The sequence below is a fragment of the Heterocephalus glaber genome, unplaced genomic scaffold (assembly GCF_053883595.1).
Source record: "Heterocephalus glaber isolate CG9 unplaced genomic scaffold, H.glaber_assembly_v1.0 deba00001481, whole genome shotgun sequence".
Taxonomy (NCBI): domain Eukaryota; kingdom Metazoa; phylum Chordata; class Mammalia; order Rodentia; family Bathyergidae; genus Heterocephalus; species Heterocephalus glaber.
In genome coordinates this window covers 20,372,685-20,390,496 of record NW_028258317.1, presented here as the reverse complement: position 1 = coordinate 20,390,496, position 17,812 = coordinate 20,372,685, and positions in this window count along the sequence as shown.

Genomic DNA, 17,812 nt, shown 5'->3' with positions numbered 1-17,812 from the left:
GTCCTACTTTCACATCCTCTAGCTTTAATGTGAGAAACTATTAAATTCCACCCCTTTTCTTAGCATCCACATTTTCTCTTACTTTCTAGGATATGTAAAGGATTAAAGTCATCCATACTCGATGCACTGATTTTTTTCTTTTCAAATTCAAAACATATTTCTCCAACATTTCTTTATCAGACTGACTCTACCAAGATAAAACCATAAGACAAATCTATACTCTAACTTCTACTAGGACTCAGTATGTGGGGCACTTCCTCCTTTTGCCCACTTGCCTAGGGATTGTCATCCTTTTTAAACATCTAAAGCAAATGAAAGTGTAAACACTCTCCTTCCATCTCACCAAAACAATAACTAGCTATACATCATAAAAGATTATTGTATAAATTTGCAATTAACAATTAAAGTAATCTTTCATGAACATAAGACAAAATTTGAGCTGGAATCGTGAAGAAGAGGTGATGTTCCATGTATGGTAAGAAATAATTTTGCCTGGAATTTGTCTAAAATAATAAAAAAGGAGTCACGTAGAACACGCCGAATCAGCCCACTGCAGACAGGCAGGTCTGCAGACTCCCTACCGAGGTCACGAGTCCCGCGGAACAAACCGAATCAGCCCGCGCCCGGGCAACAATCCACTGGACACCCTCCCCACACCCATCCCCATACAGCCACGTGGTTCCACACTACAAAGACGCAGAGGACACTGGACCACCAGGTCACGGTACTGAGTTCCACTGCTCCTGGCTCAGAGGTAGGGGCTGCTGAGCTGCCGTCCCACTGCTCCTCGTCCAGAGGAAGAGGCTTCCTGGCCACCATCCCTCCCGCTGCTCCCAGCCCAGAGGAAAGGGCTTTGGGGCCAACATCCCTAGTGCTGCTCCTGGCCCCTGTCCCACCTCTCGCAGCTCAGAGGCGGTGATCCTCGTGCGTGCCAACAGCACCCCCCCAGGAACCTCAGTCGAAATGAGAAAACACGTAAATAAGTATCAAAACCAGACTTCCAGATCACCTACAGCAACCCCCAAAGGGAAATGAGATGGAACACTCTGATACTTAACCACCTTGACCCACTGAACTGGCAACAAAAGGGGATCTGGAAAAAATGATATCAGAAATAATTTCTCAGATAACAGGAGAAATTGTGCCCCTAGTGCAAGACATGATTAATAAATCTAGAGAGCAGCTCAGGAACATGATGGAATCCCAAAATAGGAAACAAATGGAATCCATAAAACAGATGCAAATAGATTTCCAGGACATGAAAAACTCCATTGAAAGTCTACACAGCAGAATGAGCCAATGTGAGGACAGAATTTCAGATATAGAAGATAAGATTGCAATTAATGACAGGAAAAGAAAAATTGCTTCAAAATTGTAAGAGAACATGAGAAATCAATCCAGCAGCTGCTAGATGATGCAAAGAAGAATAACATAAGACTGACTGGAGTCAATGAAGAAACAGGACAGAGTGCAGATGACATAAAACAATCTCTTCACAGAAATACTGGCAGAAAACTTCCCAAGCAGGGGAAAAGAGCTTGACATACAGATAAGTGAGGCATATATGACTCCAGGTAGACTTGATCAAAAAAATTCTACACATAGGCATATAATTGTTAAGATTCCAGAAACTCAACAGAAGAACAAAGTTCTCCAAGCAGTTAGAGAAAAGAAACAAATCACATACAAAGGAAAGCCCATCAGAATCACAGCAGACTTCTCAACACAAACCATCAAGGCAAGAAGAGCTTGGAGTGACATATTCCAAGCCCTAAAAGAAAACAGCCTCCAACCCAGATTGAGGTACCCTGCAAAACTATCTTTCAAAATGGATGGAGAAATAAGATACTTTCATGACAAAGAACACCTTAGGAACTTCATGAATACCAAATCAGCACTCCAAAGAATTTGACACAATACCCTAGGAACAGACATTGAGGATCACAACCCCAGGAACGAAAGCAGAATGAACCCATCTGGCATGACAAGAAATTAAATGTAAAGGAGGAGAACCCAACAAAAAGAAAAAGTCATGCAATGACAAGTCAGTATGTTTCAGTTATAACCATCAAGGTTAATGGTCTCAATTCAACAATCAAAAGAGACAGACTGGCAGAATGGGTCAAGAAGCAAAATCCAACAATATGCTGATTACAAGAAACACACTTAATTCAAAAGGAAACTCATAGACTGAAAGTTAAAGGGTGGAAAACAATACTCCATGTGACAGGAACCTGAAAAAAAGAGGAGTAGCTATCCTCTTTGAAGATCAAGTAGATTTCAAATCAACACTGATTAAGTGAGATGAAGAAGGACACTACATCCTTGTAAAGGGAACAATCCAAGAGGAAGAGATGACAATCATAAATATATATGCACCAAACTCTAGTGCACCCAACTATATAAAACAAATACTAATGGACATGAAAAGTCATGTATGCACTAATACAATTGTAGTGGGGGACCTCAACACCCCACTGTCACAAATAGATAGATCAACTGGACTAAAAATAAGTAATGAAATACTAGAACTCAATCGAACTCTTGAACAAATGAACTTCACAGATGTTTACAGAGTCTTCCACCCCACAAAATCAGAATACACATTCTTCTCAGCTGCACATGGGTCATTCTCCAAAATAGACCACATACTCACCCATAGAACATATTTAAGTAAGTACAAAGGAATTGAAGTTATCCCTTATATATTATCAGACCATAGTGCAATGAAATTGGAGATCCATAGCAAAAGAAACTGGAAAAATTTCATAAACTCATGGAAATTGAACAAGACACTTCTGAATAACCAATGGGTCACAGAGGAAATTAAAGAAGAAATCAGACCGTTTCTTCAATTAAATAACAATGATAATACAACATATTGGAATCTATGGGACACAATGAAAGCAGTCTTAGGGAAATTGATAGCAGTGAAAACGCATATTAGGCAAACAGAATGAGCTCAATTAAACAACCTGATGCTGAACCTCAAGCTTCTAGAAAAAGAAGAGCAGGACAACCCCAGAGCTCATACAAGGGAGGAAATTATAAAGATGAGAGGAGAAATCAATGCAATGGAGACTAAGAGAATGATACAAAAAAATCAATGAAGCCAAGAGTTGGTTCTTTGAAAGAATCAACAAAATTGACAAACCCTTAGCCAACCTTGTCAGAAAAAGGAAAGAAAAGGCCCAAATCCATGCAATTAGGAATGAAAAGGGTGAAATTACAACAGACCCAGCAGAAATCCAGAGGATCTTCAATACCTACTTCAAGAACCTATACGCCAATAAGATGGACAACACAGAAGAAATGGACAGATTCCTAGATACTTATGAATTACCAAAGTTGAACGAGGAAGACCTAAAAATTCTGAACAACCCAATATCAACCAATGAAATTGAAAATGTAATTAAAAGCTTATCAACTAAGAAAAGCCCAGGCCCTGATGGCTTCACTGCTGAATTCTACAAGACATTTAGAGAGGAACTGCTGCCACTACTTTTTAAACTCTTCAATGAAATTGAAAGGGAAGCAATACTCCCAAATTCTTTCTTGGAAGCAAGCATCACCTTGATCCCCAAAGCAGAGAAAGACCCAACCGAAAAGGAGAGCTATAGGCCAATCTCACTAATAAACATAGATGCAAAAATCCTTAATAAGATAATGGCAAACAGAATGCAGAAGATCATCAAGAAGATCATACACCCTGATCAAGTGGGATTCATCCCAGGGATGCAGGGATGGTTCAACATACTCAAATCAATCAATGTAACACACTATATCAGTAGAGCCAAGGACAAAAACCATATGATTATCACCATAGATGCAGAAAAAGCATTTGACAAAATCCAACATGCACTTATGATAAAAACCCTACAAAAAATTGGAATAGGTGGTCTCCAACCTCAAACTGATAGAAGCCATCTATGAAAAACCAACAGCCAATATCATACTAAATGGTCAAAAACTGAAATCCTTCACACTCAAATCAGGAACAAGACAAGGATGTCCACTATCACCCCTCTTGTTCAATGTAGTTCTGGAAACATTAGCCATGGCAATTAGACAAGAGAAAGAAATCAAAGGAATAAAGATAGGAAATGAAGAAGTCAAATTGTCATTATTTGCAGATGACATGATACTCTGTACAGAAGACCCCAAGAACTCCATCAAAAGTCTTCTAGACTTAATAACCAAGTTCTGTCAAGTAGCTCGTTACAAGGGCAACACACAAAATCAATAACTTTCCTCTACACCAATGACAGACTCGCTGAGAGAGAAATAGGCAAATAATTCCTTTCACAATAGCATCCAAAAAACTGAAATACCTAGCAATCAACCTAACAAAAGAAATCAAAGACCTCTTCTCTGAAAACTATGGCACTCTGAAAAGAGAGATTGAAGATGCTATCAGAAAATGGACAGACATCCCCTGCTCCTGGGTAGGAAGGATTAATAGAGTGAAAATGGCCATACTTCCAAAACTGCTATATAGATTTAATGCAATTCCAATTGGGATTCCAGCAGCATACTACATGGACGCTGAGAAAACAATCCAAAAATTCATTTGGAACAAGAAGAGACCCAGAATAGCAAAAGCAATTCTAGGTAACAGAGACATGGCAGGGGGTATCACAATCCCCAACCTGCAACTCTACTACAAAGCTACTGTGATAAAAACAGCATGATACTGGCAAAGAAACAGACTTGAGGACCAGTGGAACAGGTTAGAAGATGCAGAAACAATGCCAGACACACTCAACCATCTCATCTTCGATAAAGGAGCCAAACACCCTCACTGGAGGCAAGATAGCCTCTTTAATAAATGGTGCTGGAACAATTGGGCTTCAACTTGCCAAAGATTAAAACGAGACCTATATCACTCGCTATCCACTAAACTAAAATCAAAATGCATTAAAGATCTAAATATTCAAATAGAAACTCTGAACCAGTTGGAACAGAAGTTAGGTAGAACTCTTGAAGACATTCTTGTAGGAAAAGATTTTCTGAACAAAACCTCAGTTGCCCGTGAACTAGCACAAACAATCAACAAGTGGGATCTCTTCTTACTAAAAAGCTTCTGCACAGCAAGAGAAACCACCAGCAGTGTGAAGAGACAACCCACAATGTGGGAAAAAATCTTCACCTGCTCTTCCTCAGACAAAGGTCTATTATCTCAAATCTATAAAGAACTTAAAGAGATCAGACCTCTCAAATATATAGATCCAATCTGAAAACGGGCATCTGAAATGAACAGACATTTCTCAGACAATGATGTAGAAATAGCAAATAAATACATGGAAAAATGTTCAACATCACTGGTCATTGGAGACATGCAAATGGAAAAAGGCTGAGATTCCACTTCACTCCAGAAAGAATGGCTGCTATCATGAAATCAACCAATAACAAATGCTGGTGGGGCTGTGGGGAAAGAGGAACACTGCTCCACTGCTGGTGGGAGTGTAGACTGGTGCAAGCACTGTGGAAATCAGTATGGAGATACCTCAAAGAACTAGGACTGGAAGTCCCATTTGACCCCACTATTCTACTGCTGGGGACCTTCCCCAAAGAATTAAAAGAATCATACCACAGTGATATATGTGTGTCCATGTTCATAGCAGCACAGTTTGTAATAGCTAAAACTTGGAAACAGCCCAAATGCCCATCAACTGGAGACTGGATAAAGAAAATGTGGGGTTTTTTTTATAAAATTGGGTACTACTCAGCCATAAAAAATGAGAAATTAGAGACATTTATAGCTAAGTGGATGCACATTGAGGCAATACTCTTAAGTGAAATAAATAGCCACACATGTATAACTACTGAATAGTTTCTCTGGTGTGAGAAACTGAATGTGTAAATAAGGACTAAAATATATAATAGGTAATTCTAAATAGGAAGAAAATGGGCAAAGGGAAAGGAAGTGTGAAGGCTAGGCGAAAGGATAGAAGGGAATGGGATTAATATGAGAAAATGGAAAAACAGGAACAAAATGTTTGTAAATAGGGAGGAATGGAGGGGTTGAAGGGAGAGCTTGGCAAGGGTGAATAATAAGAAGCAAGAGAGATTATGTAAAGGTGCAAATTTCCAATGATGAATGTCATTCTATTATATACCTAAAATGTACCAATGATTAAAATGAATAATAGATAATGCAAAATAGGAAGAAAGGGTTCCAAGGGGTAGGGGTAGTGGGAGGGGCAGGGGAAAGGAAAGAAGGGAAAGGAAAAATGATAAGAAATGGAAAAAATGGAAATAAAGTCTTTGTAAATAGGGAAGGGTGGAGGGGATGAAGGAAGGGCTAGGGATAGGGAAAATATAAGAACCAAGATGCATTATGTAAAGGTACAATTCCCAGTGAGAAATGTAATTGTGTTGTATACCTACAATGTACCAATAAAAGAATTTAATAAAATAATAAAAAAGGAAAAGCATTTATATTTTAGTTTTCATTAATATATTAGAATCTATTAATTATGACTATAAACTCTTTTGGTTTTGAATTTAAACTACTTTGTTTCTGAAGTGTTTTAGCCATGGGCAATGACTTTGATTGTTTTGCTTATATTTAGACTTTGAAGAATATGTGTTTAAGTATTAATATTGTTAAACTATATAATTTATGAAACTCAAATACTAAAAATAATAACAACAAAAGTATCTACATTTGCCTGTTAACAATAAAATGTATAATCTGAAAAGGAAGCAAGGAAATCTGGGTCTTCTACTTTCCTACTACATGAGCAGCATTGATCCTGAACTTTTTGAATACAAAAATGGTCTTTCACATTCTTCTAGTCCAAATAGCTGGATTTTATTTCATGTTTTAACTCCTATGGAAGAAAGATACAGAACCAAAACTACTTGCGGAATGTAGCAGACATCTCTGCCCAGTATTAGCAGGCTATAAAGGGCACAAGCTTCTTGTTCCTCCATAATTCAGATATGTTATAGTAGAAGTATCAGGTCCTTGCTGAGTTCACTTCAAGCCAAGGTCAGCTTGACTCCAACTAAATTCTTTCCCTCTGAATTACTCCTTTGTTCTCTTCATCAAAGATATGCTAGTGCCTCACTTTTACAGTCCTACCTGCGATATCCGCTATCAACAGGTGACCAAGCTCTACCCTGCTCCCCTCCTTCCCATGCTTGTTATGAATAAACACTGGATATTGTTGGTGCTCTTCGTCTTTGCTGCTCAGAGAAGCTTAGATCAGCCCCAAGACCCACCTTTCTCTCTAGACTTCTTTATGATTTCTGTTCTTGTCAGCTTACTGCAACATATTGTCTCACAGGAGATTTAGACCCACTGCAGGGGTCTTTGATAACATCTTCTATAGGGCAAAAGTCTAATTGACTTTCTAATTGACCATAAAAAGGTTTTAAAGGTAACCAGATTTCAGAAAACTTCCTCAAATAAAAATATAACATACATTTAAAGAAAAAATGCAAAATTACCAGGTTATAGTTATTCTATTCATGGTAGAAAAAGAGCAATATTCTCACAAATTGTCATACCCAAAAAGATCCTGATATAAATTCAAGTATCATTTTAAAGGTAAAGGATAAAGATATTTGTGTTAGGAAGTCAGTAATTTCAAGAGAACACTTCAAGTTTTACTTATTTTGTTACAAGAATTAGATACAATGAATCTGTTTTTTTGGCTGGTCCTGAGGTGGTAATTTGTTATTTTATTTTTGTTGCTGTCTTATTTTGTGGTGAGATGACGTAAACCTTGACTTGCATGGAGGCCCAAGAGTGGTCAACTTTGCTTTGTATACTCTAAACTATGGAAAACTATAAAAGATTTGGAAAGGATCATCTGGGATCAGTATATAATGTCATATTTGAGCAGAACTTTCTTCCATGAGCATAAAAGAAGTAGAAAAAATATTTATAACAGAAATTTTAATTTTTAACCTTATTCAACTTGAGGAGCCTTAATTTATATGCAAGAAACCTGGGACAGGAATGAATTAATCTAGTTAAATCATACATCCACTAAACAGTAAGCTGTGACTTGAAACCATGTGTTCTAATGAATAGTCCAGCCAACATGTGGAGGGGCTGGCAAAGAAAGGTGCATTTATATATATTTACTGGATAAATAGTTTTCTTCCCATTTCACCAAGCTGTAGACACTACAAAGGTTAAAATTACCATATTATACTTTGGAGCTTATCCATTCAGATTAATTCTACCTTCTCTACTGCAATAGTTTATTTTCAATGTACAGATAATTCATTTTTTAAAATATCTAGTAGATCAATCATTTTATGCCATGTTATCACCAAGTATTTATTGTAAGGAGGAGCTCAAGTCACTTAACAGAAATCTCAGAGTGACTCTAAGTATAAAGTAACAGTATGCATTAATTACATAAAGTGAGTGTTTCGTGTTAATTATATGTTTCCAGAGAAGTGAGGTTACCATTTCACCTGATTTCTTTTGTAAAGGATCAATATTTCTAATATTTGAGGTTTTAGTCTCTATTTTATTTCTTGACAGTTATTTTCCATAAAACAAACACTTAGCTTATCCAAGATTGTTTTTCCAGTTTTGCTTTAGAGTGCACTGATTTTCATGAAAATGAATTCAAATAATGTACTTCTTACATCTTTCCTTCGGGGGGTGAACTGCTTTTTTCAGGCCTAATCTGCTAAACCTAGAGCTTCTTCCTCTGCCCCAGGCCTGTTTCTTAGCAGTGGAAAAGGATAAGGATATTTGTTCTGTAATTTCTTGCTAAATATGCTGCTGCTGTCATTCATTTGCTTTTTAGGTCTCACCACAGATGGCAACTCCTACAACGAAAAGGGCGTTGAGAGTAGAGGGCCCACAATAGCTGGCAGTTTATTATGGTATACTCACACCTTATCGTGAAACCTGAGCATATTCTGAATGAAGGAATTCTGTTTTAAAAATATTACTATGAGATTGGGAGACCGTAAACCTAAACCGTAAACCTTGTTTTTTGCACATTAATATTTAAGCATTAAAAAAGAATTAGATTCCAAAGAAGTCATTCTTAAATAGAAAAAAAAAACACTTGGTTTTGTACAAGTGTAGGAAAGGGGTTAAGATGTGGGAGAAGGTGAAGAGGAATTGGAGGAAAATGTAATTTGGGAGCTCATTTTGATCCTACATAAGAGAACTCTTAGGATTTGTGTTCTTTATAGACTAGTGACCAGAGCCCATGGACAGAGTAGCACATTGTTGATATAGAAGGAAATTTTCAAAAAAGAAATTACAAAAATGTGCTTCAAGTTTGTTATTCTTTATTCTTTTCTTTTAAAAATGTAAATCGTGGTTATCAGAGGCTGAAGAGACTAGGGAGAGGGAAAGATACAGAAAAGTTGATCAATGAGTATAAGTTACAGTTTAAAGAACAGCAATATATTCTCCTGTGCAGTATGGTGACTAGAGATAACAGTAATGTACTGTATATTTCCAAAAGGTGGAAAAAGTTTTCACTATGTAAAATGATGAAGGCTTCACCTAATTTAAATATTATTCACTGTATACGTGTACCAAAACTTCACTTATATCCTACTGATACTTATAATTTGTTTTATCACTTAAAAATAAATTTAATTTAAATAAAAATAAATAATAAATTTTAAAATGTGTAATAAATTAGGGTAGCCTTTTACTGATTTGCTAATAGCCATGCTGTTTGCTGATAACCATCTGCACACTTATTTTTTTTTTTAATGCCAGCTCTACTAGACAGTCCTGCATTAAAAGTCACAGAGAACCCTTATGGAAGAGAGAGTAACAGAATTACAAAACCTGATTCTGAATGCCTAACACAGGATCCAAAACCCATCTCTTAATTATTACAACCTCTACCTATCTACATGGATGAGCAACAGCAGGAAAAATCAAAGGAGTAAAAATTATTGCCCCTGATATTAATAAATACATAAAGCTGGGAAGAAACCATTCAAGCTTAGAATTAATTCTACATTTCTTATTTAAAAGCAATGCTTATAAGAGGGGCTCAGTTTGCCTGAGTAGTCAAATGAATTGTAAATGCTTTTATCCTAAATATGATTTCTGACCAAGAAAAACCTCCTGTTTGAGTTGAGGGAGAAAATAGAGGGATGGCTTATTTTAAGATACAAAGTAAATATATGCAATTTTTCATCAAGTAAAAGTCTATCAAGCTCACTAAAGGAATTCAGAGGTGAGAGCTTTACCCTATAACAAAAGGAATGCATTCTCACCTTAAATTGCACCCCTTGAAAAATTATTTCATAGCATGATTTCCATTCTATCATAGAATGCAATGTGCTTAAGCCATGTAAATAGAACCAATCTCAAGTAATTATTTTCTGAGATGCTTCAAAATGACCAGACACTAAATATTGCCTCAAGACAGTGAAAGACCAGTAAGGAATGGCAACAAATATATTTCAAGTATTTTATTTGCCACAGGTACAAGAAAGAAGAAGGCAGAAAATTCAATAGGTACAACTGCCATCTGATTCAGAAACTTTATGAATTGGCATGAAGATAGTTCTTTTTCACAATTACTTAGGAACATAAAGCATATCATTTTTATAAATGGGGTGAAACTGGCATGATTCTCAATATTTTATTAATGAAATGTGAGCACATCACATCCCAACTACTGCTTCTTAGAGATCCTACAGCAATGTTAAACTTTTCAGCAACGTAATCCACCCTTGATGTCAAGTTACCTGGCAGACATCAGAATGGAGGACAAGTAGTGGCTATTGTCTCACATATTTTTATTGCTTATCCTTGTGTTTTGTACAAGAAACTTGAGTTATGTTGCAGGTTCTTAATATTAAACCCAAGATTCTTTTACATCCCAGCATGGGTCAAATATGTAATTTTTCTACTTGGCAGTCACTGAAGCATCAGAAGCAGCTAAAGAAGTTTAAAGTGATACAACTAACAACATAAGGGAAATTAACTTTGTCTCTGGAAATTTTGGTTTACTATAGTATATGTCCAGGAAAGAATTCTGTTTTACTAATTTTCACATCATACTCTTACTGAAGGGCTGACTCTTCCTCTAAGCCTCCATGAGTGGAGACACTCTGATAATCTTAAAAGCATAGTTTTCTTCAGTTGGTGGCTTTATTGAGGTCATTATAATCAACTGAGTCTATAAGCTTGATTTATCACAACATTACATTCACATAAAAGGTGGCTTCTGTGTCCCTAACCTCCTTTACTCCATTGTACTTCCTTTAAGAAAGTTGTTTGCCTGGGCCCTCAAAATGAACTTGGATGAAAGAATTTTTTGTATTTCAATTCCTTTTGATTTCTGCTCCACTTTGTATGAATCAGTGTTTTTGCTGCATTAGGCATAGACAATTGCACTTGTATCTGGAAAGTTTCCCTTTTCACACACTTTATGTGCCTATAGCTGATACTTTTGCATATGTTTTGCAGAATGTGCCTCTTACTCCTTATTTCAAGGCCAAGTACTCTCAGTTTGTCATAATTTCCATAATAGAGGAGGTTCCTTACAAAGTTTCTGGCATTCTTTTCTGGATGACTGAATTGAGGTAGACAAAATACTCTTAATAGTGATGGTTCAGGCTGCTTTAAAGCTTGAGCCTCAATGACATATATAGCGATATTTTGCAAAGTTAATTTGATGATGCAAAAATAAGGCAAGGAAAGAGTGTGTTGTTGTTTTCCTAGGTCACAAAATGCGTAAAGATGGTAACAACTATTAAGTGACATGAGATTTTTAACAATATTATGGCTAAATACTGTGAGGTTAAATGAACTTCACTCATCCTATCTGTACCATAATTTCATTAATTTGTAAGGTTGAGTATCCTTTATCCAAAATGCTTAGAATTAGAAGTATTTAAGATTTTGCATTTTTGTATACATTTAGGACAATCTTCATATACATAGTAAACTATCCTGGGGATGGGGACCAAGGTGTGAGCACAAAATTCATGTCTGTTTCATATGCACATATTATACACCTAGCCTGAAGGTAATTTTATACAGTGTTTTAAATAATTCATACATGAAACAAAGTTTGTGTATCACAGATGAAGGGACAATTAGGGCCTTTTTTTCCTTATAGAATGCTGAATAAAGTGACTGCCATTTCCCACATGAGGTCAAGTATAGAATTTTCCATTTAAGGAAAGTTTTGAATTTGAGAGCTTCTCGGATCTCCAGATCAGGGATGCTGAACTCATCCTACCTTAATAAATTTTTTACCAGGTTATTTTGGGGGTTTTTGTGGGTGTAACCAATTCATGGTTGTTAGACACAAATGATGTTAGAAAGGGAAGTTCAAGGGAGAAATAAATTAGTGAAGAAATCACCTAAACCCAAAGAAGAATAAATGGGTATGTCTTCAGTCAGTGGTGTACCACTGAGCATCAGCTCCATTAATCTGTTTCACTGAGTATCGATAGGGTACCTAACATTGCATTGCTTCATGGGGCCCAGGAAAATTAGCAGTAGACTTCAAGGTCAGGCAATGTGGCTTGGTCCTTTAATGTGCACTCAAAAGCTGTGTAGGTTTGGGTGAGTCGCTTGCCCACTCTGAGGTTCAATGCCAATGAGGAAGTTGATTTTTAAGGACTTTGAATTTTCCTGCCTCTAATAATCATTTTTACTTTGACTAAGTTAACATTTTTCAATATTCTATCATAGGAATAGAACATTTAAGATGATGTGTGAAGGGATTTCACTGAGAAAAATCATAAAAAAGTTAAGTAAAACCCTTTAAAATGCTCTTCAAAACCACACCTTTCTTCTTGTTGAAAGTATTTGTACTTTTTCAAAATTAATGAAATCTGTTATGAAAATAAAATTATTTCTCATGGATTAAAATATGAGGACATGAGTACATTCTAAACTTTCAATTTTATGGAAGGAAAATCACCATAATGAAAAAAAATTGGAGGCTTTTTCTGATAATGCATTAAGTGCTCCTCCTCCATCTCGCATTAAATAACTAAGAAATAAAAATATTTATTTTCATAAATAATTTTTGGGGAATAGTCTTCAGATTACTTATTATGTTATCAGATTTTGAATTATAATTGCAAAATTATTTTAATAAAGAATTTTTCAAAACTACTTATTGATTTCACACTATGCATAAGCCAGAATACTATCCTTATTTTCTGTTGCATTATAGATTTGTAAGTAGTATAAATGAATGCAGAAACTTTTAAAAAATATTAACAATTAGCTGGTATAAATACTGCCATTTCCCATGGTTTTTAATTGAAGATGGACTACAGTAAAAGAATTATTATCTTAAAGAAACAGCACAACTACTATCTCTTTTCTATGCCTATGCATTTTATACATGGCAAATCATAAATTCTACTTCTCATAAATTAGGATCTTGAGCATTTTATGGCAAATATTAATACACTGGAAATTTGTAGTAAAAATTCCATTAGATAATACTTTCTTCGAATTCACTACTACAAGGACACATGAAAAGAAGAAATTTCTTTAAAAAATTAACAATTGAGATTACAAGAAGTCTATTGGCTAAAACAGAGGAATTTTCACTAACTATAAAATATGTGAGCTAAATAGACAATTATAACGAGGCTTTCTAAATATTGGATTAAAAAATTATAGAAAGCACTGAGTCTTTTTCTAACCCCTTTTTCCCTGATTTGATAATTCAGGTTGTGTCAATCCAAACTTCATGCAGGTATCTCTGTATTATAATGCTTTTACCTATTCCCTACTTCCATGATGGCATCTCTCCTTCTGTATTGATGTAGAAATTTCAACCTCCAAAGAAGAAACAAATTGAAGAAAAGTGAGAGGAGGTAATATGAGATGGCATACTACCTTCTGGAAGGTAAAGTCACAACAAATAAAGCGCTTTGGGAAAAGATATATCTGAAAACATCTAGCAGCAATTCATGAGGTAGTTATGCTATCAACTTTTTCAAATGATTGTTATAACACAGAATCAGAATGTAGGCAGTGGAAACCTTCCAAATGCAATCTGTTAATGAATGTTATACCAAGTGCATTCCTGTTAGAAGGAACAGAGATGTATTCATCATCTTAACCTCCAACTATTGGTGTAGAAAGGAAATTATAACAAAATCATAGTATTGTAACAAAAACAGAGAACCTGATCAAGATATACTTGGATATTACCTATTGACAAAAATTGAGCATGTTTGAATCCCTCCTTGTTTGATGCTGAGATGGGTAAGTAGGTAGGTGTATTGATTGATTAATGATAAATTTGATAGCTAGACAGACTGAGATAACAGATAAATAGTGAAAGTTAACAAGCACATAATCCTAGATTTAGAGAAACAAATACACTTTGAAGTAATTTAATCTAAAACAACAAAAAAAATCTTGAAGCAATAACCACACACTTTTATTCAGATATTTGAGAAATATAGCAGTCAATTAAATAGTACAAAGAAAAGATAAAACTGAGTTATAAGGAAACTAAAATTTTTTTATTTTAAATGAATAACCTTACTATCAAACACACACATATACAAAAATTAAAATTATTCAAAGAAAAACAATGCAAGGGAAAAAAACTATAATAATATTCAAATATAGTAGAACTCAATCAAAGCAAAACTGAAAAGTATTTAAACATTTTTCCATATAACTTTGTTTGTTTTATTTTGTTTTTTTGGTGTCGGGGATTGAACTCAGGTCCTTGAGTTTGCACAGCAGGCAGCAAAACCACTGAGCTAAATCCTCGGCCCTCCATATAATTTAAAAAAAATCTCAAGCATTAACAAGACATCAGAGGATGTGATTTGTTTTAGAAAGATTTTCAAAACTAATATTGAACAAATAGTGGCCTGGAAAAAAACTCTAATTAGCTAGTAGACTCCACATAGGCCACATTTTTTTAAATTTAAATTTCAATACAGTCATGTGACATGTGATAGAAATATAATCTGAGAAATATGTTATTAGGCAATTTCATCCATGTGTATATCAAAGTAACACACAGAGTGCCATCTTCTAAGTGCAAACTGAGAAGGTATATGTCAATCATCTGTGATGGCCCCTTGATATTATCCAAATACACAGTTAAACACAAGATACATGAGGCTACCACTGGCATAGCAGTGCACTGTTTTACAGTAAACTCTTTTATATAAGTAGGATTATGCTCTAAAGGATGAAAAGCACAGCATGTTATGATAAATACCTAAAACAGTAACCATCATTTATCACACTATCAAGTACTGTGTACTGTATATAGTTGTATGTGCTTCTTCTAGAAACATACCCTTCTCTCCTTTGATCTCAGTGACTCTTCCTTCCCAAACCACTGATGAGCTCCAGCCTAGTCTTTATCTACATCTCTTTCTATAGTTTTAAACACAATCTATATATGGATTCGTTCCAGATTCCAGACTGTAACTCTGATCTCTCCCCTTCCCCTCCCATCACCCCTACCCCTTTGAGCCTTTTCTTCCTATGTCAAATTATCAATTATTCATTTTAATCATTTTAATCCTTATTTACACTTTCAGTTTCTCACACTAGAGAAACTATTTGGCATTTACACATGTGTGTCCTATTTATTTCATTTAAGAGGATGGCCTCAGTATGCATCCATTTAGCTATAAATGTCTCTAGTTTATCATTCTTTATGGCTGAATAGTACTCCATTTTATAAAAAAAAAACACATTTTCGTTATCCAGTCTCCAGTTGATGGGAAATTGGACTGTTTCCAAGCTTTAGCTATTACAAACTGGGCCACTATAAACGTGGGTGCACATATATCACTGTGGTATGATTCTTTTAATTCTTTTGGGAAGATACCCAGCAGGGGGATAGCTAGGTCAAATGGGACCTCTAAGTCTAGTTCTTTGAGGTATCTTGATACTGATTTCCACAGTGGTTGTTCCAGTCTGCTAAAAATTTAATAACAGAATTAGAGAGTTAATTTGGAGCAGAGTAAATACTAGTTGAAAACACAATCAGTTATTCAGAGGACAAAACAGAAACAATTGTTCCATACCATTTCAATGCACTTAAATTCATGTGTGGATAAAATTATAATGAATCAGGATGTTGCTAGCCAATATGAAAGAATCATGAATTTAATTTTTCTATTTTTATACTGTGTTGTATTTTGCTAATATTTTGAAGACCCAGCTAGTACTGTTATAATAATCATAGCAAATGTGCATTATGAGAAGTTTGATATCACTGTAAATTCAGAGAAGGTAATTCTCTGAATAAAGCATGAAGAACATATTTTGTACACATGACTCTAGAAAATGAAAACAGGACAAGTGAATAAAAAGGCATAAGTATTTTTAATGTTCAGAGATTAAGTTAAATTATCTTACTCTATAAAAAACAAATATTAATCATCTAATTAAACGGAAATAATCAAATCACAAAAAGCTAAAACAAATAATCATATACTCTTACTGACAATTACATGACATACAACTGTAAAGCAACAATACAATGAAAGAGATGACATTAAAAGAAAAAGATTTTCAAACATTCTTAAATATAAAAAGACTGGAATCATATAAAAATAAACATTTAATTTTACTTGAAATTAAAGAGAGAATATTAACACAAATATTAGCATTCATGTATGAAATTGGAAAAGGTTAACTGTCAGTGTTCAAACTGTGTGAATAAGGCTTTTAGTGAAAGTGAACATTGGTGAAACCATTTGGAAAAATAATTCTGGAAAATGCATTAAGACCACTAACATTTAATCCCCCTTTGAACCAGGAAGCTCACATTTAAGACTTTATTCTTAAAGGATATTCAGAGCTTTACACAAAGATGTATATTTTTAAATGTTTATACAATATTATCTATAATGTTTAAAAATGTAAAAAGCATGGTGTAATCAGATGTTGGAATCTAACATAGTAATAATATAATGTTATGTTTACAAAGAGTAATAAATATTTAAAATATTATAAGGTGATGTCACATTATAAATTAGAAAGATTTATCTATAAAACAACTTTCTATGCACAGCAATACCTTTATAAGAGATTGCAGCACATAAAGAGAGTACATCATAAAAATAAATTGAAGTAGCTAGGAAGGACCATCTCAGGTAGCATATCCTGGAGAGAATGTACTCCACTTGTGAGAAGAAGAGAAAAGTGAGTGTCCTTGGACTTTGTCTCAGATCCCAACACTGGGATTACCCTAGTGAAATTTGGTGTTGGACAAGCCCCATAGTCCCAGACACTGGGCTGCACCTATAGAATGAGCTTCTAGCTCTTCCTCTTCACCAGGCAGCCCTGCAATCCTAGTCATCAATCTAGCATGCAAGGACCCAGTCTCAAACCAAGCTTTTCCAATTCTGACAGCAACCCCTGTAGATTAAGTATCCAAATCTACCTCAGGTTCCAGGTCAACCCACAGTCAGCTTAGCCCCAGAAGCTCCAAATTTCAAACCCTTCCATTGCCTGGTGAATATACCTGGCCTCAGGGCCCAGGCTGCCAATTGCCAGCTCAGCCCCTTGGCCTCATGCTGTAGCAGGTCAGGAATCAGGAGCATCCCAGTTGACTCCAGACAGGGCTGAGCCCAACTCATTCAGACTATAGGACCACAGCAGTGGATCCAGTTTCCAGACTGCCCTTCACAGCCCTGAAACCCAGACCAGCTTTTGCAGGCCTGATGTCCCAGGTCAGCCTCCATACTTTCAACCTTCAGGTAGCTTATCCAGGCCCAAGCTCCAATACAGGTGCTGTGGCATCAGGCACCATGACAAATCTGCAGTGTTAGTCTCCACACCTGCAATGTTAGACTCTACTCCTGCTTCAGTGCCATCTTAGTCCCATGC